The 26,144-nt window shown below is 50.9% G+C and overlaps 1 long non-coding RNA gene across 5 annotated transcripts in view; it reads left to right on the top strand.

Annotated features, from left to right (window-relative positions):
* The window catches only part of LOC125620378, a 78,342-nt gene that overhangs the window by 22,316 nt on the left and 29,882 nt on the right, over positions 1–26,144 (top strand). For 4 of the 5 annotated variants that reach the window (XR_007352004.1, XR_007352006.1, XR_007352002.1 and 1 more), the window contains one exon: positions 10,447–11,593. This is a non-coding gene — a long non-coding RNA (uncharacterized LOC125620378). Of the gene's footprint in view, positions 1–1,065; positions 2,890–10,446; positions 11,594–26,144 lie in introns of those variants that run through there. The other variant, XR_007352005.1, reaches the window with a different exon arrangement.

The raw sequence follows: 26,144 nt of genomic DNA, 5'->3' as shown, positions 1-26,144 counted from the left end.
GAGGGGTTTTGCTTGCGGCAGAGGCGGGTCACCTCTGGGAGAGTGCGGGCAGGCACTGGGACTTCCAGAGACGGCCGGCTCCTTAGGGACGAGCCACCTCTCCTGCTTGCACACCTGCAGTCGTGCACACCACCTCCCGCACGTACACACGCATTGTGTGCACATGGACTTCCGCACTGGCCACCGGGCTCCTCCCGTGAGCAGAATCCGCAACCAACCCCGGTTCCTAAAACATGTGCTGTGGCCCTTTCCTCTCTCCCCAGCCGCTAACCCTCTGTCCCTCTCCTCCACGGTCTGCTTTAAGACCCATCCGCAACTCCTCCTGTGTGGGTGGGAAACGCCCTTGAGTCTCCTGCCCGCTCGGGCCTGAGTGCATGCCTCGACCGCCCTCTGGGACACTGTCACTTAAGGATAAGGAAAGATGAGGCGCTGGGATCAGGCCGAGCTCAACTCCTCACTGGCTTGGGCTGTGACCTGGGGCAGTCACCCGACCTGGAGCCTCACCTTCCTGTCTGTAGAACGGGAACGACCCCGGGGCTGTCTTTTCAGGGAGCTGTGGGACTCAGACGCCGACCGAGGGCCTGGACACGGCTCAGGTGGACACTGGTGCTGATCAGTGCCCGTTTCTGCCCTGCCTGGCCATTCTCAGAGAGCCTCTCCGTCTTCTGTGCTTGATTCCTCTCGCTCCCTGGAGTGTGTGCCGGGAAGGGCCGTCTTCTTTTCCCCGGGATCTGGACAGAGGCCGGCAGGACTGGGCAGGGGCCCGGCGGTTCTCTTCTCCCGGCCATGGGTGTCTGCCTACCTGGCTGTGGTTTCCCCTTTGGAGCGAGGGCTGGGATCCTTCCTAATTTACAACACATGGTTCCTTAGCAACCCTCTCTAACATAGGATCAGGTATAAAAATACTTTTGGTTAGAAATTCAAACATCTTCATTTATTATAGATCAGTGCTTTTTTAAAAGTACTTTTATTTTCCCTTCTTATTTCAAAAGCAATGCAAATTCATTGCAAAATATTGAGCATACTCAGAGAGTCAGGAAGGACGGCCACCAGCCTTCTGTCACATCTCGGTGTACTCTTGCAGCTTTCACATACGACTGTCTATGTCCGGTTACAAGATGGGCCCTGCCCTCCACGTCCCTCCTGTAAGCGACTCCCCATTTCCTGATGCCCATCTGTCCAGGACGTTTTAAAAGGACTTTTAAAAGAACACAGTGTTTCCAGTCTGACAAAATGTGACTTCTCCAGGAAGAACCCAGGGCCTGGCTCGAAGTGTGGGCACTCTCAGTGGTGGCTGCGTGAGGGGTAAGGGCCAAGAGACGGCTCTCTGGGCACCACCCCAGGGGGACCCCAGTGAAGTGCTCCTATAGCCCCCGGGCCCTGCCTGGGCCGCAGTGGGGGCTGGGAAGGACACAGTTAGCACACGGGTGGGAAAGCCTCTCCCCAGGTCCACCTTGAACCAGAGATGGCCTTAGCCCCAGGGCCGAGGGGATGGATGGGTGGCCTGCTGCCATGGCATTTACTGGTAGAGGACAGTTACAGTGGAATGTGACCCCTGGAAGCCTGGACATGGAGTAGGGGAGGGAAGGCTCCTGTCCCCGAGAGGCAGGCGGTGGCTGGACACACATATGCTGGAGCCGCACCATCTGGGTTAAGTCCCACTGCATCTGCCTGGAGCTTTGGGACTGCTGTGGAGTGTCTCCCTGTGGTAGTCAGCTTTACATTGCTATAACAAAATACCTGAGATAATAAAATCATAAAGAGAGGAGGTTTATTTGGCTCATGGTTTCAAGGCCTTAGTGTTTGGCTGGCCCCGTTGGTTTCGGCCTGTGGTAGGTGGCTCATCATGATGGGAGTACATGGTGGAGCCAAGCTGCTCATATCATGGATGGCAGTGAAGGAGACGAAGAGGAGGAGGCTGGGTCCCCATATTTCCTTCAAGGACACACCCTCCATGATCGCAAGACCTCCCCTTAGGCCCCACCTCCATGAGCAGGGGCCAGACCCTGAATGCATGGGCCTTGGGAGACCTTCTAGATTCGAACCACAGCACTCCCCAGAGTTCCCACTCTGGAAACTAGTCCCCAATTCACATGTTGGTAGCATCTGGAGGAGGGGGCCTTTGAGAGGGAGTCAGGGTGAGGTGAGGTCCACCAGAATGGCCTTAGTGGCTCTATAAGAGGAGACCAGAGTGAGCCCACTGCTCCATCTCATTGTGGGTCGCCCTCCCAGGTGTCGGGATGCAGCAAGAAGGCCCCGCCCGACACCTGCACCTTGAGGCTGGGCCCTCCTCCTCCAGGACTGTGAGGAATAAATCCCTCTTCTTTATAAATTACCCAGCCTCAGGTATTCTGTTTTAGCAACACTTCACAGACTCAGCGGGTGATGTCGGCCGTGGGACTTACGCTTTCTCTGTGCCTCAGGTTCCTTATCGTAAGATAAGGATTAGGATCGTGTCTCTCTCCTAATGTAGTTTAAATTAATATCCACTTGAAGGAGGCTCAGAAGCAGACCGTGGAGAGCCCAGCTCAGGCTTCCTCTGGAGTCCTGCTGTTCTAGGTCAGTAGTGCTTAGCCCTGGCCATACACTAATATCTCCACAGGAAGCTCTGAAGACTTCTGGTGCCTGGGCCCCACCCAGACCCACTGGATCAGAGCCCCTGCCCTCTGTGGCCCCAGGACGAAGGGCCTTTGGTTTTTTTTTTTTCAAAGCTCCCCCAGGCGATTCTAATGTGTGGCCAAGTCTGAGAATCCTTGATTTGAACCTAACCGAGAAGGAGCCCGTCTGCCCAGCCAGCCTTTGATCGGCAGCAGAACTTCACTGTGTCTGTCGGGGACGGTTACCTGGAGCCACCCATGGAGAAGTGAGGATTTTCCTGGAGGTTCAAAGGTATGCTGCGCTTGACCGTCAGCCCTCCTGCCTGCCGGGTTACCTGGGGAGCTCAGCGAAATGACATCTTCTTGCCTTGGCTGCCTGGGGATTTTATTCAGTGGGTCTGCTGTAATGGAATCCAGGAATCAAGATTTTTATTTTTTAAATTTTGAAAAAAAAATTGAAACAGTAACCGGATATATTTATGGGGCATGGTGTGTGACATTTCAGTAAGCGTCTACAGTGAGTAAGGACCAGGGGAGGTACCTGGCATGTCCTTCGCCTCAAACATTCATCTTTTCTTTGTTGGGAATGTTCCAAATCCTCTCTACTCCCTGTTTTGAAATTTTCGATTAATTTCTGCCAATTGATTTCTGTCAATCGGCCGTCTGTGGAGTCGAGCATCGGGAGTCACGCCTGGCCAGCTGCCCCCTGTGCCCGGCAGCTGCCCTCTCCACCCCTGCCCACCCTGTCAGGCCCTGGTAACCACAGTGCTATTCTCTCTACTATGAGATCAGCTTTTTTTAGCTTCCACAGAGAAGTGAGATCATGCGGTTCCCTCTCTGGGCCTGACTTGCCTCACTTAGCATAATGTCCTCTAGTTCCATGGACATTGCCGCAAATGACAGGATTTCAGGAATCTGGTGTTGCGAAGAACCCCCAGCACAGCACAGAGAGGTTCTCCCAGCGCTCTGAGCCCCGGCTTCTCAGCTACCCTGTGGGCCCGCGGAGGACCGTGCCTGGAGGAGGGGGTTGATGGATTCCAGGGATCAGTCTGGGTTCAGGCCTGTGGGGGCTGTGTGGCAGACGGGTGGGCAGGAACAGAGGCGGCAGGTAGTGAGTGGGCCTCACACCTGTGTCCTCAGACGGGCAGCAGGCCTCCGCTGAGCTGGAAGGGACAGTCTTGTGTTAGAGTCTGTAAACAAGTCTGGATGGCGCCTGGCAAAATGCCAGAGGGAGTGGTTTGTGAAGTAACACCAGCGAGCCATTAAGTGTGGAGATTCCTTATTGGTTGACTGATGTATCTAGTTTATGCTAATTAGATAAGCTGTGTGGAATGTATAAATACTGCTCCTGTCCTGCAATAAACGGCTCCCACTCCTACTGTATCAACGTACACAAGTTGTTCGTCACCCCCCAGTTATTTTGCTGCAGCCGGACTGCGGCAGTCTTGCCCAGGCGTGGGCTGCCTCCCAGCGGCCAGAGCCTGACCACCGCACCTGCCGTCCCAGAAGGATCAGCCCTCTTGTTGAGCCCCCAGGCCTTTTGTTGTCCTGCAGGGGGACATTTCTGTAGGGTGTTAGTGTCCTGTGCTGCTAGAACAACTTACCAGAAACGTAGTGGCTTAGAACAGCAAAAACTCATCTTACAGTTCTTACAGAATCCAACACGGATTCCACTTTTCTGGCTTCTAGAAGCCCCTGTTTCTTGGCCTTCCTCCGTCTCCACGGCCAGCCTTGGGTGGACTGAACCCTCAGTGGGATCACTCTGAACTCTTCCCTCCCTCTCTACTTTTAAGGCCCTCCTGGCTCCACAGGGCCTGCCCCGTGTGACCAGGACACTCTCCCTGTTTTAAGCTCTGCTGCTTAGGGACCTTACCTCCATCATAGCCTTGGCTCTCCTTTGCCAGATGAAGTGACGGGTCACAGGCTCTGAGCACCAGGATGTGGGTGTCTTTGGGGACCATCAGATATACTGTCTTGACCAACTCTTTAGATCTTTAACGGCATCAGTCTCAGTGAAGTGCTAGTAGCCCATGTCCCCCACACGTAAACTCCTGCAAGACTGACCCGTGTCTTATTCTGACCTGAATTGCCCATGACTTGTCCTTCAAATTGGGGCTACTGGTATCTTGGAAACCTAGGAGAGCTTTCCAGAGTTAAAGGTAATTTAGAAGAAGCCATTTCAGTCTTTTTTATTTTTTTTTGCAATGCCAGGAATCAAATCCAGGTCCTCATACATGGCAGGCTCTCCACTGAGCGCACCCGCCCCACCTGCAGGTCTTTCGTTAGCAGTGAGTACGGACTGGGAAAGTGCCCACGTGGTGGGGGTCCTCTTTTCCCTCCTGCCAGATGTTTTGTTAAGGAAGACCCAACTCCCTTCCCTTGAAGAGCTGGATAGTGACATTCAAATACATCCAGGCCTCCCCTTGTCCTGATCAAAACATACGTTCTCAACAGATTGTACAAATACATTTAACATGTAGGTATCAAAGTTTGTAATATATTTTTGATGCCTTGCTCAAATGTGTATAAATAAGAATTGGGATGATAGCTGAATCCAGAAGAAAAAATTTAACATGCTCAGAGTCTGATGGTGCCAGGAAATAAATAGTAAATTAGAATTTCAGCTGGACATGATGGTGCACACCTGTAATCCCAGTGGCTTGTGAGGCTAAGGCAGGAAGATCACGAGTTCAAATCCAGCCTCAGCAACACAGAGAGGACCTAAGCAACTTAGCAAGAACTGTCTCAAAATAAAAAAACAAAAAGGGCCGGGAATATGGCTCAGTGGTTAAGCACCCCTGGGTTTAATCCCTGGTACCAAAAAAAAAAAAAAAAATTCCATTTTTATAATTTTTCTTGCATGGAATTATGATACTGAGATTTATGTCTAAAATTGTGATTATAAAAAGATTTCTAGGGGCTGGGGTTGTGGCTCAGTGGTAGAGCGCTTGCCTAGCCCTGGGTTCAATCCTCAGCACCAGATGAAAATAAATAAAAATATAAAAAAAGATTTCTAGCATAAAATTATATCATGATAAATAAATTTGATTTCAATGAGGAAAAAGGAAAAATGTAAAATAGTCTGACTCACAGTTGTTCATGCACTCTTTTTTAAATAGCTGATGGTAGGTATCAAATTGCTGTGGTATTTAGACTCCATAGGAAACATGGTGATGTAACCGTTTTATTTCTACAATGTCAATATTTACAACACAGTGGGGATTACATCTTTTGTACAATTTAAATTTATGATAAAAAATTTGGATGTCAACCAAAAATGTGCAAGGGCTACACAGCGTGTCAAAGTTCTTTAGAGGATTCTGTAAGCTTAAAAGTTGAAAGACTCCTGCCCTGTGGTGCCTGGTGCACAGTAGGTGCTTAACAAAGTGTGAGGAGGAAAGCTGTGCAAATTAAAGTGATCACACAAAAGCTTAAAGTGAGGTTTTAGTATGTGGAACAGATGGGACCCTCCAAGGGTGCCTTGCAGGCACTCCTCCTCACAGTCCCTGAGCCTCTTGGGGACTCTGGCATTGTAAGAAATCATTAGCCTCCTTTTTCAGACTAGGAAGTTGGGGGTTGGCTTAAGGCAGCAGAGGCAGAAGTGACAATGTGGCTCTGCCAGCTCTATGAAGAAGAGAGCTTAGGGAGGGAACAGAGATTTTTGTTCATTCCTCCAACTAAGCAAGCAGCAGCCGGCCAGCCAGCCAACAGCGGAACATGCAACCACCCATCCCACCACCCAGCCAACCACCCAGCCATCCACCCATCTAACCATCCATCCAAGCACCCATCCAAGCACCCATTCAATCATCCACTCAACCACCCATCCACCCAGCCAACCACCCAGCCATCCATCCAATTATCCAGCCAACCACCCATCTAACCATACATCCAAACACCCATCCAACCACCCTGCTAACTGGTGAAAGATACCACCACCATCCACCCATCTAACCACCCATTCACCTAGCCAGCCATTCATCCAATCACCACCCACCCAACCAGTTTCCAGGAGCCCTAGATCCCAGCCTGGAGCACAGGTCAGGAGTGTACAGTTGAGTGTGGTTCCCTCCCCTGAACTGCGGTAATAAAACATGTAGCCTCTTGGCCTTTCCTGGCTTCTCCTGGAGACCCCCAACTCTGCTTTTGGAGTTGTGTCTGCCTGGCAGAACGTGTTCCTGGTAGGAGGGAATTCGCTCTTCATGCTAGTCGTAGTTGGCTGTGGGGTCCCCGCTGCCCTCCTCTCCCTCTGTGAGTCCCCCACCTCCACCTGTGCTCCTGGCTGTCTCGGACTGTCGATTCCTCATTAGCAGGAGGGAGTCCATTTTTAGGAGTGATGAGTAGATGGAAAATTGTCACTGATCACTCATGGCAGATGCCGCCGGAGCTTAATTAAGGCCAGACGGTGCAGCTCAGTGACTTTGTAGACGTGCAGGAGGGAAGGGTGCTGGGTCTCAGCGAGGTCCAGGGGCTCGGGCAAACTGTTTGACTTTTTGGTACTGGGGATTGAACCCAGGGGTGCCTACCATGGAGCTACATCCCCAGCCCTTTTTAAAAATTTAAAATTTTGAGATGGGGGTCTCGCTAAGTTGCCCAGGCTGGCTTCAAACTTGTGATCCTCCTGCCTCAGCCTCCAGAGCTGCGGGGATACCGGCATGCACCCCTGCTCCTGACCTTGGGAAAACTTTTATCATCAGTTTGTAATAATAAAACGGAGCGGTCTGTTCTCTGATGTAGAGGATGTAAAATTGGACAAGATGTAGTTCTGCTTTCATGGAAATAATAATAAAATTTTAAAAGTTTGTGGGTGAAAAGAAACAATGAGGCATCACATTGTGTTTATGCTCCTGCCCGGTCCCTGACCTCCTGGTGTGGATGGAGTTGGAGTCAGAGGGACGGGGTCCCTATCTTTGACCTCTCTGCTCGGGGACCAGGGGCCCCCGGGCCCTGGGTTCTGAGGGATGATCACTGGTGGGAGGTGAGAACTCGGGCGGTAAGTCACCCCTGGAGGGAAAGCAGAATGGGTGTGAAAATCTTCAGGACCAATGTTAATTGAATCTATTGAAAACCCTCGGTCTGTTTCCTGTGCACTTGAAGTCACATCCTAGTGCCTTATTGTGGCTTCCAAGTGGCTATGGGGGGTGAAGAAGTCAGGAACCTCCCTCCCTCTAGGGTTTTGGGAGAGTGACGGGAGTTGGTCAAGGCTGGGGCAGGAGAGGGGTTGAAAGGCAGGTACAGGGGGGCCCTGGGCGATGGTCCATTAGGTGTTGGAGTGGGGCATGAGTCAGGCCCCTCTCCGGGCTCTGGGAGAGATGCTGGAGAGGACTGGAATTGTCTTTATCCTTGGCTTCTGGATGCCACTTCCTAGAATGTGACACCAGACTGTTTTAATTTGTTTGGGCTGCCATATGGAAGTGAGCCATGGACTGACACTTCCCAAACTCTGAGATAAACCTTTCTGCTTTATAAGTTGATTATCTCAAGTATTTTGCCACAGTGATGGACAAGCACTCTACCACTGAGCCCCAGCCCTACCCTGCTCTTCTTTATGGAAAGGGAGATAGTCCACTCCCCTTGTTCCTTGTCCACATGACCCCAGGCCCTGGTTGGTGGCAGCCTGGCAGGAAGGATGGAGGGACAGTGCAGGAGGCCCAGGCACATTAGGTTCAGCAAGACCCAGTGCCAAGGAAACACACTGTCTGAAGAGAAGGGCCATTGCTAAAGGCTTTCAGTGCTAAGGCAGGGGTGAGCTGTTTGAACCTTGGTGCTCATGATAGTACATGGCTCAGGCCTCAGTGAAGGGTATAATTCTATTGTGGGATTCCAGTGAGCTCATAAGCCACAGAGCATGGCCGGTCAGCAGATCGCAGGGTTCTGTTACCACGCAGCTTGTCAGCCAGGCCCACTGTGGCTCCGCCTGAGGACGGAGCAGCCAGGGCTCCCCTGAACTGTGCCCTAAAGAGGCCTTAACTACAGAGATCAGTTCAGTCAGGGCATATGTGGGTGTGTACGTCTGTGCATGTCCCCATCTACAGTGTGGCCGGGAACCCAGTGGGGCAGCGTCACGACGTGGTATCTGTTCGTAAAATTTCTACGCAAAATATTCTCTCTTGATGTGCCATAAATAGGTGGGGCTCCCTGAGAACTCTGTGAAGCAGCTCTTACTTGATTCCTGGAATCATGACAGTGAACGGGAAAAGTGGCACGGGGAGGGACGACAGGGCACAGTGGGGCCTGTACACAACATGATCCGACCCTGAGTTGGCCAAAGTGAAGTCTCTCACTACAAACATGCCTGCAGTCTGTGTGAAATTCTGGGATATACGCTTATCTTTCTACCAGACCGTGGATCTGCAAGCCGCAGTCTTTGGGTCAAAATCTTCAGGACCAATGTTAATTGAATCAACTGAAAACCCTCGGTCTGTGTCCCGTGCACTGGAAGTCACATCCTAGTTCCTTATTGTGGTTTCCAAGTGGCTGTGGGGGATGACGGAGTCAGGAACCTCCCTCTAGGGTTTTGGGAGAGGTGACGGGGGTTGGCCAAGGCCACCTGTTTTTGTCAAGTTTTATGAGAGCACTGCTGTACGTCCATTTCTTGAAGTACTGTCTGTGGCTGCCTTTGAGCGCAGTGGCAGTTGTACTGGTCTGCTTTCCATTCCTATAACAAAACGCCCGAGTGAATCAGCTTCTATCAGCTTATAACAATGGTGGAGGTCTCAGCTCTTGACTCGTCCCCCATACTGCTTTTGGGCCTCTAGTGAGGAAGCACATCATGGTTTGGGAGCCCATGGTGCGGAAAAAGCCGCTCACCTCACGGCCAGGGAGGAAGAGAGACAGGAAGAGGCTGGCTGCCCACAGTCCCAGGGACCTAATGGCTTCCCACAGCCACCTCTTACAGTTCCTACCACCTTCCAATGGCACCACGCTGTGGACCAGGCCTTTAACATAGGCACCTCTACGGACATTTAAAATCTGAGCCATAGCAGCAGAGTAGCTTTGTGAGAACACGTGGCCTTCTGAGACCGAACCGCTTACCCTCTGTCTGTTTTGGGAAGTGTCTGCTGGCTCACCCTGGACGGGCTTCCGGGGGCGGCTGGGTGCAGGCTCCATGCTCAGGCACGGTTCACGTGCAGGAGGGATCTTGCGGCATCCTTGGGAGGGCTGTGGCCGCTGACCCCACTCCACTCTTCCTTCTCCTGATGCCAGGGTCCCAGAGGAGGGTCTTCACGCCTTCTAGCCCATCCTGAGGGTTCTAGTGCTCCCATTCGTTTAGTGGTTTGGGCTCGGGCATGTGACAGCCTTGTGGCCAAGCGGCGGCGAAGGGAAGTGTGCTGGCGGTCCCCGAGGAGGGAGACCCGTGGGGCAACTTCACACGCAGGAAGGAACTCCAGGGGCCCCGACCTGCCTTCTTTTGCCTCTGGACATTGTTGAGCAAGGACACGGTGCCAGCAGCAGTGATGGCATCTTGGGGCAAGTCCAAGGCTAACAGCCAAGAGCTGGGGACGTCAGAGCGGCAGGATGGTTCCCGCTGACCCAGTGAAACCAAGTTACTCAGTGCAGATTTGCCCTTTCCTACGTTTTGTTGGGAAATTGCTTTATCGTCCATTTGCTTTTGATGGACCTGGACGGGAGACCGCCACGTGCTGTGTTCACGTCCTCTTTCCTTGGCTGGGGCTTCTGGCTTTCATGTCTGTTTACCAAGGTGACATCCCACAGATCTTATGAAATCGTTATGTTCTTCTTACATTACTGGTTTTTTTTTTCCATTTAGAATTTTACTCCCTCAGAAATCAATTCTTTTTGGAATGGTGCGAGGGCCATGACTTTGTATTGTTTTCTTCTTTTCCAGATGCAGAAATGATTTCTGGAGTGCGGGATGGTGAACGAAATCCATTGTAAATCCGTAAAGAATTTTCATAAAGACAATCTATCTATTCTATGTTGGAAACTAATGGGGTAAAATCGTTTCTGGTAGATATCGTCTTAGGAAGTGGCCACACGAGATGAGGACTTTTAAGTGCCATAGTTATGCACTAGAGTATCTTCTAATTTCCTACAAGGACTCAGAGGAACTGGAAGGTCTCCAGCACAGGCCTTGATTTAAGACACACTGTACAATGAGGGGACACTGTCCCTGTCAAGTACAGTGGAAACCAGAGTTTTGAGACTAGACTCTGCCAATTTCCTCCTAGGTTCTTGCCTCACAGATTTGAAGAATAAAATCCACAGACAATGGTGGGAGGGAAGATGGACAGAGCACTCCCAGGATGCAGGAGCCGTGCAGCAGGAAGGCCCACTCTGCTGTGCCAGCCTTGGGTATGAGCAGGCTTGACGTTTTCGCTGAACAGGCAGCAGGGAAGTTCCGAGGCTGCTGGCTGTGTCTTCAGCCTGGGTCCTGATCCCTCCTGTGAAGCCCATCTGGCTTCACCCCCACCTTCTGTTCTGACTCTCGGGGAAGAAGGAGCTGGATGCTCCTATGGGTGATCCTCATGGTCTTTTCCATTTGAAAAAGACTTTGCTGTTGCCTATTGATACTTCTTTTGCCTCCTGGCTGGTCTCTGCCTTTGAACAAGGCCTTCCCTGGGGCCCGCTGCCTGACCACTGTGTGCTCTGATTCACATCTGCATCACTGATGGGGAACACCTCCTGAATGACGTGTCTTAGTGTTTCATCGCTGTACGAACATCCTACATCGGACGGACATCTACAAAACCTGTGATGAGGCCTGCTGCAGACCTAGGTGACACAGCACAGCCATTGCCCCCGGTTGGCAAAGCTGAATAGCAGGTGCTCAGTGCTGCAGGCAGCTGTAACACAGTGGTGAGTCCACGTGTGTCCAACCTTGTCTAAACCAGGAGGTCCAGTAAGAACACTAGGCAACAGAAATCTCCCATCCTCCTTACAAGCTTAGGTGCCACTCACACGTGTGTGGTCCCTTGCCAACCAGAATGCTGCTGTCCAGGGCATGACTGTATTGTCTGATCACGCCACCCCAGGTAATATATTGCATTATGTCCTGGTGGTGGTTAGGCATGTTGACAGAAAAAGCCAGAGTAAAAACTTATCAGTACCTTGCATTGTGTTGATTTTGAACTCCAAAAGTTCCTAGCTACTGAAGATCATTGATACAAGGGAACCGAAGTAAATCCTCTCAAATTAGGGAGCGACATTCCTTTCTTATCGAATCTAAAACAAACATGCAAATCAACAGGAAAAAACCCTGGCTCGTCTTATGGTAATTAAAATCTACTTTCAATAAATTAAAAGGAAAACATACTTAGGAGATATTTGTGATACATACTTACCCCAAAAGGGAGTATCAGGAATATGAAAAGAACCTTGCAAATCAATAAGAAAAAAAGATAGGAAGATGTAAGAAAAGATAAAGGGAGAATGGTCCAAAGACCAATGAACTGGTATTTCTCAGAAGAAGAAGCGTAAAAAGCCAGTCAGTTTATGAATTCTTGCTCGGGATCATTCGGGTTTGGGAAAGTCAGACAAGACCTCCGTGAGCTTGCCTTTCGCATCTATTTAGCTGGAGAAAACCTACCTCAGGTGTAACCAAATTTAGTCTACAATTGTAACCTGTACTAATTCTTGGCACATAGTAGTCAGATTCAAATGTCAATTGTGTGCGTGTGATTTTCCTATTCCACTCTCTCCCTTCCTCTTTTACCCAATCATAATATAATACTATCCACTGTCATAAAAATGATCAATTTTGACAAAAATTTAATGTTTAAGGACATCAAATTCTAATACTCAAGTAATTCTTTTTTTAAAAAAATACTTTTAATTGTCAATGGACCTTGATTTCACTTATTTATATGTGGTGCTGAGGATGGAATCCAGAGACTCACGTGTGCCAGGCAAGTGCTCTACCACTGAGCCACAGCGCCAGCCTAAGTAATCCTGTTTTGAAACCCTGGTTAGCGTATCCCCGCAGACTTCCGCTCCGCATGATGAGTTAATTGAGCAGACGAACCAGATCCTCCTCTGCAAAGCCTGTACGTGGCTTGAGTGCCAGTCCCTCTGCTGGGATTCCTGCGGCCTTAGGAAGATCCCTGGCCTCACTTTGCTTTAAGATGACACAGCATTGTATGGCATCGTTAGCTTCCCAGTGAGTCTGCTTCTGTCTCTCTAGCAAGTAAGTGTTCCTTTTTGGTAATGGCACTCTAATTTTCAAGGAGAGAGCCACTAGCCTCCAACTCTCAGCTCATACGGTTTGAGGCTACTCCCACCTCCAACTCAAGGGGTGGGCATGGGTCCCCGGCCTGCCAATCAGGGCAGTGGCTACGGTGATAAAATAAATCCTTGGGTACCAAAGACCCTTGATTTTTTGAAAAATTGGATGCATCCCTAACTGGAATGGACATTAGCATTAGCAGTCTCCTAGACTGCTAGAACAAATTGCTTTAAGCAATGGCTTAACACAGCAGATATTTTCTTGCATTTCTGGAGGTTAGAAATCCTACATGAGTCTCACTGGCTGAATTCAAGGGGCTGGCAAGGCTCTGGGGAGAATCCACTCCCTGCATTTTCCAGCTTCCTTGGCTTATGGCCCCCCTTCTCCACCTTCAAAACCAGCATGGATGGGCCAGATCCTCACATTCTAGCAACCTGGCCTCCTCTTCTGTCAACCTCTTCCATGTTTTTGGGACTTTTGTGATAATAAGAGAACCCCCTCCCCCAACAGATAATTCAGGACAAGATTTCCATTTTAATAGATTATCAATGTTAATTCCATTTTCCCTGTAAAATCACACATTCCCAGATTTGGGGGGATTAAGATGGGGGTGTCTTTAGGGGAGATGTCATTTTCTGCTTATGACAGCAGTTTTTAATTATCTACCTTGATAAATATAGTACTTTAAAGCCATATTGCTTTAATAGTGTGCTAATTGAGAAACCTTCTGCATCTGAGGTGGTGACATTTATCATGGAATTTGTCCATCTGCAATGAGCAGTCATTGACTGTTTGCCCCTTGCCCCCCTTATTCTTTGAGCTCCCATAATTTGGAATGAATTATGAGGGAACATACTTTACCAGCATAGACAACTGACCCTGGTCTTGGGCTTCTCATGTCACTTATGATAAATCCATTAATTGGAATTAAGGCTTACACTAAACCTTCCACCATGCTGTTGATCCACATTGGTTCTCTCGAGCCTGCTAACTCCCTTTTGGTATCAGCAGCCTGATTTTCTTAGGGAACCACCTTTTCTCCAACTTCCAGTTCATGCTGTTTAACTGAGCCTGCTCCCACCTCCAACTCCAAGGGTGGGCAATGGGTCCTCAGCCTGGCCAATCAGAGCACTTGTATTTCCTTGACCACAGTGATTGGTTTAGGGGTGGTCAGGTGACTGAAACCAGGCCAATGAAACTGCATCCTGTGGGTCTAGATGCAGCTGTTGGAAGAGGAGCTCTCTTTTTCTCCTGGGGTTGCTGAGTGGCTGAATGTGAGCCTGGACCTTCTGGTGGTCACCTTTGCTGCCACTTGTGGAAAAGCAGATCTGAGCACAGAGACAACACAGAAAGAGCACTGTGATGTCATAGAAGGGGATAGTTTTTTTTCTTGACAACTTTTTTTGAGAATTTTTTTTTAAAAGAAAAAATTTGAGAGGCATTTATTTTTGAAGTCTTGTGGAAGCCGTGTGGGTTGGATGCCTTTCACTTGTGCTCAAAGGAGGCCAGTGAACTAATTGAGGACAGAGCTGAGCTCAGAGCCTATACTTCTTGGGCTGAGTTCATCTGTTCTTCACTACACACAGGCTCTTCCCTGATTTAATGTCTGTCTGTTTCCTGATTTGTGGTCTAGTGAGAGGTGCTGTTGTCACATGTGTCAGAAATCACCACCTATGGTGGGGGGGCCCTGGGTTGTGGCTCTGGGTAGAGTGCTTGCCTAGCATGTGTGAGGCACTGGGTTCAATTCTCAGCATTAAATATGCACACACACACATATAAAATTAAGGCCCATCGGCAACTAAAAAAATATTGGAAAAAATAAAGAAAAAGAAATCTCCACCTATGCTGAGAGATCTCCGTCCACATCAGCCAAGTATTTATTTGGGCAAACATTCTTTGCACGGATCCAATCTTGCTCACTTTTGTCAGACTTGCACAATACTTTCAAAATGAAATTTTACAGCAGAATGTGTTTGGGAATCAGAGGTGGCATGGGAAGTGTGGGCCTTTGTAGGATATTAGAAGAATTACTATGTGGGTCTCACTTAGTGACTGATACGCAGCTAGTCAGAAGCCAGGAAACATGGCTAGGCTGTCTCTTTTTTCTTTTTTGCCATATTCTGTGTCATCGAATATGACCAAAAATATACAACAATGGTAGTATGGTAGTTGTAGATTTGGGCAGGAATATAAGAAATCTAATTTTCTTAAGAAAGTTAACTTAATGTTCTTAAGTGACACTTATTGTGGACTTCTAGCATGCAAAGTGATGCAGAGAAAAGTGGGTGAAATTAGAACATATGTAACAGTCAGGTTAGGCTAGATTTCACTGCAGTAACAAATAATCCCTAAATCTTGGAAGCTTTTGATCACAAAGATTTGCTACCCACTCATTCCCCATGTTCACTGCAGGTGAGCAATGGATTGGTACCCAGGCTGATAGAGTAGCAAGTATCTTCAGTGTGGTCAGTCAGCATCCTAGACAGGATATGAGCAGTTGAATGGTAGGTATCACTTTTATTCATAACTCAGGAGCCAGAGCTAGGCCACACCCAACCATGAGGTGGGGGAACCAGAAAGTACAAAGTCAGGAAATATTTGGTAAGCAGCATTCATGAGATCCAGGGCAGGTAAGTTAGAACTTTGACAGAGAGTGGAAAAAAATGTCAAGGGGGAATAAAAAGAGCACCAATCCTATGGAGGTGGGAAGAGAGGTGGGGAGAGAAAGAACAGGCTCCACTGTCCTCTGAATGTGTCGCTCCATATGCTGTAACAGAGCCACCATTTGTTGGCATGTGTACTATGTACCAGGTGAGCTCCTGTGCTGAGCTCTGGGATCAGTTATTTAGGAGGTTAATTACAGAAATGCCTTCTGATCAACAAGCAAAGGTGGTGATGGCAGAAGGCTAAAGGGGAACTCACAGAACTAGAAGGAAAGCAGAGGAACCTGTCTTCCAGTGGAAATCAGATCAGTTAAGGCTCTCAGTAGCAGGACCAAACCACACCTCTAGCCCTGTCTCCTGTCTTGATGCCACACAGTTGCAGATTTGCTGCAAAGAGGCTACAGCAAGGCTTGGGTTTGGGTGCACCACTGGCAAGAGGAGCCAGGGTTCCTCACTAAGACCGAATGTCTGTGGCACTGACTCCTCAGTCAGTGGTGCTTCTAGGAGAATGGTGGTGAATGACGATTGCTCAGGCAAAGATGCTTGTAACAGCACTTTAACCCAGATGGACTCACAACAGCACTTTAAACCCAAAGCCATTCTCAAGAGGGGTTCTCACGTGGGCATCTCTACCTCCACGTTCTCCAGCTGAGCCTCAGAACTTAAGGAACATCCCACCTTCGCCCTGCTGGTCTCAGTCTGTGCAGGCTGCTATAACAAAACACCTTTGATAAACGAGGTATCTTATAAGAAACAGACATTTATCTTTCATGGTTCTGGAGTCTGGGAAGTCTAAGATCAAGGTGCTGGTGGATTCAGTGAAAAGTGAGGGCCCATAGATGCTCCTTCTAGTTGTGTCCTCACGTTCTGGAAGGGGCAAGCCAGCTCTGTGGAGTCTCATTTATCAGGGCTCTCAGCCTAGTCCCAAGGGCTCTTTTCTCATGACCTAGTCACCTCCCCAAAGCCCCCACTTCCTTACCTAATCCTCAAGGTGATGGCATGAGTTGGTGAGTCAGAAGCTGACTGTGGGACTTGAGAGACAGTACTTTGGTCATTGTTATCTGCTGTCTCATGCAAATATGGTGGCCTTCTTATTGCCAGTTTTATTGGCATTAAAATGAGAAGAGGGCTGGGGATATAGCTCAGTGGGTAGACAGCTTGCCCCACATGCACAAGGCCCTGGGTTCAATCCCCAATACCATTAAAAGAAAAAAAAGAGGAGAAGGAATTTGAAGTTGCTAATCACTAATCACATGTGCACTGTGTTGGGAGAGCACTTTCTAGTCACGTGTGTGACCTCCTTGGTCTCTCACTCATCCCAGTTGCCAGATGAAGACATGACTGGGAGCTGGTAGAGGTGGGCCCAGGTAGAGGTGGGCCAGGTAGAGGTGGGCCCAGGGTACCCGCGGTCCTATTTTCTGTAGTGACATTGGAGGTGACAACCTGGCTGGGGCTGCCCTGTCAGGTGTGGGACTCAGGCTGCTGCTCTGAAGTGTGGGGTTGGCAGACTATGGTCAGCGTGGAGCTGGAGGGAGGGATAGCGGATGGAAATGACCAGGTGCATGGGACGTACGGGGACTCTGCTGCAGAGCGGGCTTTGCTAGCCTCCCCTGGTGGCTCTGAGAGCTCTCTCTTCTTGTGTCAGAGCTGTAGGTGATGCAGGTGTCTAGGGCTTGTGGTGTTCATAGAACTGGGGAAGCACGACCTCAAGAAAGCAAGCCCAGCTTCCTGCCAGTCCCGACAGAGAGGGCCTTACCAAAACTTCACCTGTGAAACGGAAATCTGAAAACCCACTGGGCATGTATGTGGAGATGAGTTAAAAGACTGGAAGGGCCCTGGGCACTGAAGCTTCCCTGGGCTTGCCCTCTGCTTTCTGCTGGACGTGGCCAGCTGCCCCTAATTCTCCAAAGCTTGGAGGCATGGCATGGCCTGGTGGTTGGGGTTGACCAGATGTCTCTGGCGTCTCATGGTGGGGCTCAAACCCCAGTTCCACCACCCGGGCTCTGAGACTCTGCATGAGTTATTATTTACTTCTCTGAGGCTGATGATTCCCCACCAGTCAAACTAAGTGAGCATCAAAACTGTGCTCGGCGCATAGGAGATGTTCAGAGAAGACAGTGAATAAAGGTACCCAGCCATGGAGCAGAGGAGCCAGCTGCAGGCCGGGAGCAGAGCCCAGGTTCTGCATGAAGCTCCCTGCCGCCTGCGCCTCTCGGAGGTGCTGCCTGGCAGAAAGCAGAGCGGGTGGCTCACTCCACCTCCAGTGGACTGCTGACCTTCAGCGAGGAGAAAGCAGGATCCATAGTTCCGAGCTTTACCTGGAACTCGCCTGGCCTTGCGTGGTCCCCTCTGCCGCACCCGCAGGGCGCTCCGTGGGCTTTGGAGCAGCGCTGGAGGGAGCAGTGTTCTGTATCACGCATGCGCACTTACGGGGAGTCCTCCCAGGATATCCTCCTGCTGGGTCCTGGTGCAAACTGACTGGAGTCCCAAGATGCACGATCTCACGTGACAGGAGTCCAGAGGAGGCGTGGCCTTGCCTGTGTGGTGCGGGGGGTCCTGTCTGACCTCTGGGCTCTCTGGGTTTATCCTGCACGATGTGTAGACTCCATGCCAGGCCGCCTCCCTCTATTGTGACATGCGGCAGCCCGCAGCCAACAGGCATGTCAGCACGTGACCAGTGACAGAGGAGCCGACTCCTCATGCCCGTCGGGCCAGCTCGGGCTACTCACCCACCAGAGATCTAGGGACGGTTGCTGGGCAACGCTAAGTGCTGATTGGCTCAAGTCCTGGGCCAATCACTGAGCGTCTCTTAGGCCAGTCACACCTGCTGCGTGGTGGGGTGAGTGCAGGGTCTGGGGGACTGGCTTCCTAGGGGACAGAGAGCCGAGGCCAGGGTGCTGGGTGCCTAGACAGCAGTGCCCTCTGTGGCCTGTGAGGATGGGCAAGGGCAGGGCGGCACGGTGAGAAAATGCCATAGTAACCTATAGGATCCGAGAAAAAAGAGATCTTAAAATATCAACTCTAGTTAAACTCTGAAAACTCTCATAACCATTGTGAGGTCATCAGAGTTCAAGAACAAAGTGCCTCAGCAGGTTCCACAGCAGGAGCCACAGCAGGCGCCACAGCAGGAGCCGTAACTTGGTGCTTTCCCCACATCATGTAATTTGGTCATTTGGTCCTCCCTGTCGAGGTTGGAGTCCTTGTCCCTGCTTATAGATAAGCAGGCTCTGGCTGGTGGGGTGACTGGCTCAAGGTGGCATAGCCAAGAAACAGAGGTTACACTTGTGTTTTGGGTGGGAAAATCCCCAGGGCCCCAGCCTGAGGACTCAGGAAGCCACTGTCTCCTGTGGATGAGCCCCAGGTGGAGCCTCGCCAAGAGTGTTCCCCACCTCACTGTTGGCAGTGGGGGCTCAGTTTTAGTTTGATGACCTTTAGCAGAGAACTCCCAGCGTGGACCCGCACGTGTGCACGCAGCACCTGGGAAGGTGAGAGGAATTAGTTGGATGGTTGAGTTCCTCAGGCTTATTAGGCCTGATATTTCCAAATATAGCCATGTGTCGAGTAACCACAGGGTGTGTTCTGAGAAATGTGCCCACGGGCTGTTTCATGGAGTGTATTTACACAAACCTAGTGGCACAGGTTGGTCACCTGACAGGACCTCATTGCCAATGCCATCAAGGGACTTGATCCATAGATGTGAGATGCCTGAGGCTGCTGCTGGCCTGTACAAGTCACAGTTTGATGGCTTTTTCTTCTCTTTTAAAAGCAGAATCACACTCCAAAATAATGAAACAAAGTATAGTCCAGTGACCCCACAGCTGTTTACTGTATCATTGTCAAGTTCATGTGCTGGGCCTAATTGCATGTGCTGAGCTTCCTGCACAAGCACACAAGGAGTGTGCTGGGCTGTGATGTCACCAGGCCCCAGGAATCTCAGCTCCATCACCACCATATGGGACCCCTCCTCTCTGGTCTGGCGTTGCTGACTTGTCCCTCGGCATGGAATGGCTGTTACTGCCTCTGCTCCTTACCGAAGAGTTGGAACCAGGCCACCCCTGATCCCTGCTGAGGCGTGACTGGATTGTCCCCCTGCCAGATGACAGCAGGAGGCTGGTGACTGGGGACTCTGCAGGCTGACAGGAAGTTAGGAGAGAGCCAAGCATCTGGGAGGAGTGAAGGCCAGAGTGAGTGTATGGGGGGATTGGAAGACGGGAACTTTCCCAGGGGCGGGATTCCCAAGTTTCAGGCATTCATATAGAATTGCTTACAATTCGTGCCATATGGATGTCTTCCTTGTACTAATATTTGATATGTTTCTTTAAATTTACTATCAGGGAAATAAGTTATTGCACCTCATTTCACTTCCATAAGAGAAAAAAAAATCATTTACTGTAGAAAGAATAAATAAAACCAATAAAAAAGTAAAAGTAGACCACCTAAGATATTCCCATTTGCTCTGCCTATCAGAACTTCTTTTAGACTTTCCTGTGCCTGCAGATTTCCTGAGAGTCTTATTAAAATGCAGATTCTAATTCAGTCCTGTTTGGGATGGAATATAAAAATTTTCACTTTCAAGCAACAAATGGGTCCTTGAAATTCAGCAGACAGAGTCCTGTGCTGGGGGACCCTGAGACCTGCTCATTACACCCCTGTGTCCTTGTCCCCTCCTGTATTCCCACCTGCTTGTCATTGGTGCTCTTTTTATTCCTCCATCAACGACAAGGCCAGAACTTATCTACCATGGGTCTTCTGAGTGCTGCTCCCCAAATGCTTCCAGGCCCCTGCCAGCTTCTTCAAACACTTGGTAGTATCATACTTTGTGATCCCCTTAGAACTGTGGAGTGAAGGTGACAAGCGTCATTTAAATGCACTCGTCCTATCTGAATTGCTGACTGACCACCTTGGAGATGGTGGCTGCTCTGTCGGTCTGGGTATCCATCCCTTTCCCACTAACTATAGGCATGTGATGTGAGCAAGAAACAAAACTTTATTGTTAAAAGCCACATGGATTGTTTGTTACTGCAGCAAAACCTAATCTGAGCTGACTGACACACCTTACTTTTGCCACTTTTCCTTGAAGCACTTTATGTTGGAAGCTTGTAAAAAGCATTTGCCAAATTGTTTATTTTTTTTCTCTCCAAATCTTTAATCACTGTGCTGGCACTCTTGTACCATATTTGGCCATGTTCAATGACACGAACTGGAAGAGGAAGACAGCCCAGTGTGGCTCCTTGCTTCTTACTGAGCCGTCCTCTGACCATGAGGATGTACAACATGCTGCAGGAGGCATTGCAGTGGTGTTGAGGAAGATGGGGTTCTTGGGTGTAGACGGATGCCCGTCATTCCAGTGGGGACTCGTTCAGTCCACCTGTGTGGCGCTCACTTTCTGTGCTGGTGCTGGGCTAGTTTTAGGAGCTCCAAGTGTCCTCCAGGAGCCCCGTCTGGTGGGGAAAACGTGGGTGGAAAAGTTAGCAGCCTTAGCTCAGCACTGCTGAGGTCATGAGCCAGAGTGCCCGGGTGCAGGTTGGCTGCTCACCACCGCTTGCGGGTCACTGGGGTTTTTGTGTTCCCTCCAAACTCATGTGGAAATTTAGTTGCACTGTGATGGTATTGAGAGGTGCTGGTGTCATTATCACAGGAGTCGTTGGTATTGCAGGAGTGAATCCTGACAGGACGGTCCCTGGGCCCATGCTCTTCGCCTCCCACGCGGACTTGCCCTTACCTTCCTGTGGAGGATTACCTGGCATGGAAGCCAACACCACACTCACGGACTCCTCGACCTCCAGGATTCTGAGAAACAAACCTCTTCATAAGAAATCACCCCCGCTGTGGCATTCTGGGATGTCATCAGGACATGAGCTAGGGCAGGTGACACTGGGTCAAGTGCATAAGAGAGAAGGCCTTTGTGGGCCAAAGCCAGCTTGAGAGTCACGCCGTGGGCACTGGGTGTGTTGGTGGGAGAACTCTGGGTTGCCAGCTCCTCAGGTGCGTTGGACGGCAAGGCCTGGAACCAGGTGTGGGCAGATTTGAGGGTGCTCGACAGGTGTCCCCGTGGCACTGCTGAGAGACGGCAGAGAGGCACATTTTCATCAAATATGTAGATAGATCAGGAACCTGATCTAATATGACGTCGGAAGCAATGGCAGGGACAGAAGCGAGGCTTTCTCCAGGGGGAGATCAGCAGCCCCAGGAGTCAGGTGGCCACCAGGCTGGGGCTTGAGGGCAGCAAGGCAGAGGTGGGGCAAAGCCATGGTTCAGGAGGTTGGGTGTGGCACCTGGGGTCACTGCAGAATGGCAGACCCCAGGAGGGGAAGGCCTTGTGCTGTAGGGGAGGCGTGGCTGATTTTGTCAGACCAGGGACACCACTTACGGTAAATCCGTTTGCTCAAAGAAATCACACCCTCCTGTCACCGCACACAGTGAACAAGAAGTCCTTTGAAGCAGGTGGAGGTAACACTCTTCCATACCATAAATGCCAGTAAACATGGGAAGGCGTGCTCGGTAGTGACAGAAATGGTAGGTAGCATGTCCTGTGGTGGCAAGATTGAATTCTTGAATTTGTGCAGGACCTGCTGAGGCCTGGGCTGTGTTCCTTCCTACTGGACTCAAACCCGGGTGCATGCAGACTGACATCATCGCAGCCATCTTGCCACCATGAGGGGACCACTTGTCTGTGAATGGAATCGTGCCACAGTGAGGAGAGCCGAGACCAGCCTGAGAACACCCCTGGAGCCCCTGAGTCAAGCTGTACCTGCGGCTGGTGCCTTCCCGGACTTTTCAGTTACAAGTCTGAGTCGGATTTCCTGTTGTTGATGAGAGTTCTAACCAACGGACGTCAGCTGATGGAGAAGAAAGCTCACGGTGGCCATCACACCCAGGGTCTGGCCCACACTGCCCTATGTGCACACCTCACCAAACCCTCCCAAAGCCTGTGAGGCAGGGCACTCCTCCTCCCATTTGTAGACAAGGAGACTAGGGTGTACACAGTTCACCAGACTTGCTGAGGGTCATGTAGCCAGGAGTGAGCCTGGCAGCTGGCCCCAAGCCGGTGCCCAGAGCCACGGCCTCTGCAGCATCTTTAGTACAGGGCGTGCTGTGTGGTGCTTCCCCTGCAGCAGGACAAGTCTGGCTCTGCACAGCAAGTGGGACCCTGGACATTCCCTGTAGGAGGAAAACCACAGGATGTTTTCCTACAGTTAGAAGGAGGTGATTTCCCACCATGCAGTGTAATGACGTGGGATTAATTTAATTGCCAAAATTAAATGTTGGTTGCTGGGAAGGAGTAAATGGTTCTCCATCACTAGGGGATTTTGCCGACTTGCCCTGAAGTTGGAGGAACAAGACACCTGTTTGTTGGCATTCACGTCCTGCGTGCAGCTTCGTGTAGTATATGCTGACCGGGCTTCCCTATCTGTGCTGTCTGGGAAGGGACCAGGCTTCCCTTGGAAAGCCACCTTGTCAGGTAGGAGCTGGAGTGCTGAGAGGAGACAGAGGGGCAGAGGGGTCTGCTGGAAAGGGCAGAGAGGCAGGCCTGGGGAAGGGGAGCCCTGGAGGGCAGGGGACTGCTGGGGGTGGCCAGGAAGGAGAAGGGCCTCGCACACATGATTAAACTATTGCTCACTTCTCTTATGTCCTGAAAAGTGGCGGTGACCAGAGCTGCCTGGATCAGGAAAAAAGGGTGTAATTCCATCTCGGGGCTTCTGGTGAGCGGAGCTTGTGGTTCTGTGGTCATGATGTCACCAGAACCCCTGGTGGAATCACAGCTTTAAATTTACAACTTGGTAAGTGGGGAGGCCGGGGGTCCCTCATGCCCAGACGTGGAGGTGCCCCAGGGTCAAGGTTGGGCTGAGAGGTCACTTCTGGAGGCTGACCCCTTTCCCCTCTGCAGGCCAGGAACCTTGGTGAAGCCACTTTTCTCATCTGACCTGCTCCCTCTTCCCATCTCCCCCCTCCCTCCTCATCCCCATGATTTATTTTATAAAAAGCCCAAGTTAACCAGATCCCTCTGGTCTTCCTGCTCATTTAGCTCACAGTTCAAGCCTTTCCATCTCAAAATGCACCCAAGAAACGCTCAGACGAGAGAGAGATGACTTTGGAAGGGAGACCCTCCCGTGAGCTGGGTGGCTCCCTCCGTCTTCTGTTCTGTCCCCACCTTCCCCTTCTACTCCTGCCAAGGTGAGGGAGTGAGGAGCCTGAGGTGGGGCCACTCCAGCAGTCCAGCCCCAGTCCACCCACTGACCCAAGCCTCCTTGAACATGGCGGCCTATCCGCACCCCTGCACTGTTGGTTAGGTTGGTTCCTCAGCCTCGGTTTGGACATCGCCAACACCTAAAGATGTTTTCTGAACAATTTAGTGTGTGCCGGGAGGCCTCGAGCTGGCATCTGGTCCTGTCCTCTGTGCCGGTTCAGGTGGAGGCAGAGAGGTGCTCTGACCACACCTTCCTACGATGCCAGGCCCAGCTATGTTGGCTGCCTGGGGGACAGCGACAGGGGTATCGTGTCTGGGGGTGAGGTCTGTCCCTGAGTTATAGGGAACAGGACACAAAAGTAAGCTGGACCTACTTACCGACGTCCCCGCCAATGGGCATGATGATGGGTGAAGCCAAAGCAAGAAAGAAACCCAGGATCATGGCTAGAGCCGTGTCCCCACGTACCAGGGGACGCCAAGCAGCTGTTCTGCAGCACCGCCTGGGGTGCTGGCTTCCCCGCCCCCCCATCCTCAGAGACAGGGCACCCAGGAGACGTGGGTTCCCTGGGACCTGCGTGTGGTGCTGCCTACCCTGTGCTTGGTGGTGGGCTGGGCCGGGCAGGCTCGGGGGACTGGTGACCCATGTCCAGAGCTGCAGTCCCCAGCTCTCCAGTGCCTCCGCCCTGTGCCACCTCCGTCCACACCTGGGAGACAGAAACCATCTCTAGGGACGACTTGGACTGTTCTCTATGGGGACCCGCTGGGTCCTGGCTTTGCCACTGGCCATCTACCTGGTGCTCCCTGGGCACGGCCCGCAGCAGTGTTTTCCACCGTGGAGGGTTAGTGCTGCCCCTCAGGTCATGCCGTAGAATGTGTAAGTACAGCCACCCCCGGTGTCCACGGGGATTGGCTCCAGGATCCTCTGACAGGAAACTCTGCAGACACTGCAGTCACTGACCCGCGATTGGGACTATGTGCTGCTTTCCCCGTGCTCCAGATCCCATCCAGGCTTCTTAGGCATCTGCTACACCTACCTCCCGTGTAAGTGGTGGTTGTGCTGTGTTCCTTAGGGAATAACGACGAGAGAACAGTCTGTGCGTGTTTAGTGAATTAACTAAATTAAAAAATACTCGGGATCCCCAGCTGGTTGAACCTTCCGAGGCAGAACCCACAGGCATGGGTGGCGTCCTGTCCATATATTGTTGTTGACCCATATTTTTCTTTGAATTTTTTCACTGTTCAGTATCAATAAACTTTAAGTGGGATTCTGTGTCGTGATCTCAAATAGAAAAACAGTGACGATTTCTGCTCGCTTATGATGATAAGTGCAGCAAAGGCAAAGTCCCTCTGTGCCTTTTGGCTAAATCCTTCTGCCGGCCAGAGCTGAGCCTGGCTTCTCCCTCTGTGTTCCTGAGCCGTCTGTCACATTAGCCTTCCACTGTGATTCTTTCTAGGAAAAGCAGTTAGAGAATTAAGAGCAATTAATTTGATTTAATATCATTGAGCACTATGTCTGGCCACAACCTAAACCAACACTCATGCCGGGCACTAAGTGCTTTAGCCAGGCCCACTTGCCTCTCCTTACAGTCCTGCGCTGCTGTGTAATGGCCATCCCCATTTCACAGGTTAGGACACAGAGGCACCGAGAAGTCAACCTGGCCACGTTCACATTGCTGGCGAGTAGGGGCAGCATTGCACGCAGCTATATCTGGATGCCTTAATCTTGATCTTGATCTTGAACCCTACTCTCTACAGGCTTTTTTGTTTGTGTGTTTAATTAAAAATTTTTGATTGATACAATATATTGTAACTATTTATGGGCACAACGTGATATTTTGACACATGGACATTGTGTAATGAGCAAATCAGGGTAAGGACCCCCTCCCTCACCTTGCACATCTATCATTTCTTTGTGATTAGAATCTCTAGTCTACCGACTTTGAGACACAGTATTGACCCTCCTCACCCCACCACGTAAGAGGGGCAGAAGTCACCTGCTACCAAAGGGGCTCGTAGCCGCCCCTTCCCCCTCCGGCCCCTCTGTCCCCTACTTCTCTGAAACCGGCTTCTGTGGCTCTGGAGGAGAAGGTGCCATGCTTGTCCCCGGTGCCTGGCTTGGGTCACTCAGCAGGTGAGTCGCGCTGTGGAGAGTGGCAGCTCCAGCCTCACGGCTGAGCAGTCTCTGTGGCACAGCGCTGTCCTTGGTGGACACCTGCGTGGACTCTGAATCGTGGCAGTTGAGCAGTGCTGCAGTGAACCTGGGCTTGCAGAGTTACCGGCCCAGTGTCCATTGGGTGGCCACCTGGGATGTGGTTCTGTTTTCAGTGCCACAGGCTCTTGAGAGGACTGCCCATCTCGCCCTGTGGCAATGGCGGCCCCCTGAAAGGCGGTGGAGAGTGGGGTTGGGCCATCTCGGCACGGTGAGTGTGGTGGGGGGAGCTGGGTGGCCTGTGGCTGTCGTGCCACAGTGCCGTGTCTCCTGTGGGCGTGGAGCTGTTGGCACTAGGGCC

The sequence above is a fragment of the Marmota marmota genome, unplaced genomic scaffold, assembly GCF_001458135.2.
Source record: "Marmota marmota marmota unplaced genomic scaffold, marMar, whole genome shotgun sequence".
NCBI classification, from domain to species: Eukaryota; Metazoa; Chordata; class Mammalia; order Rodentia; family Sciuridae; genus Marmota; species Marmota marmota.
Note: the sequence above shows the minus strand (reverse complement) of the source record. Positions and strands in the feature narration are given on the sequence as shown.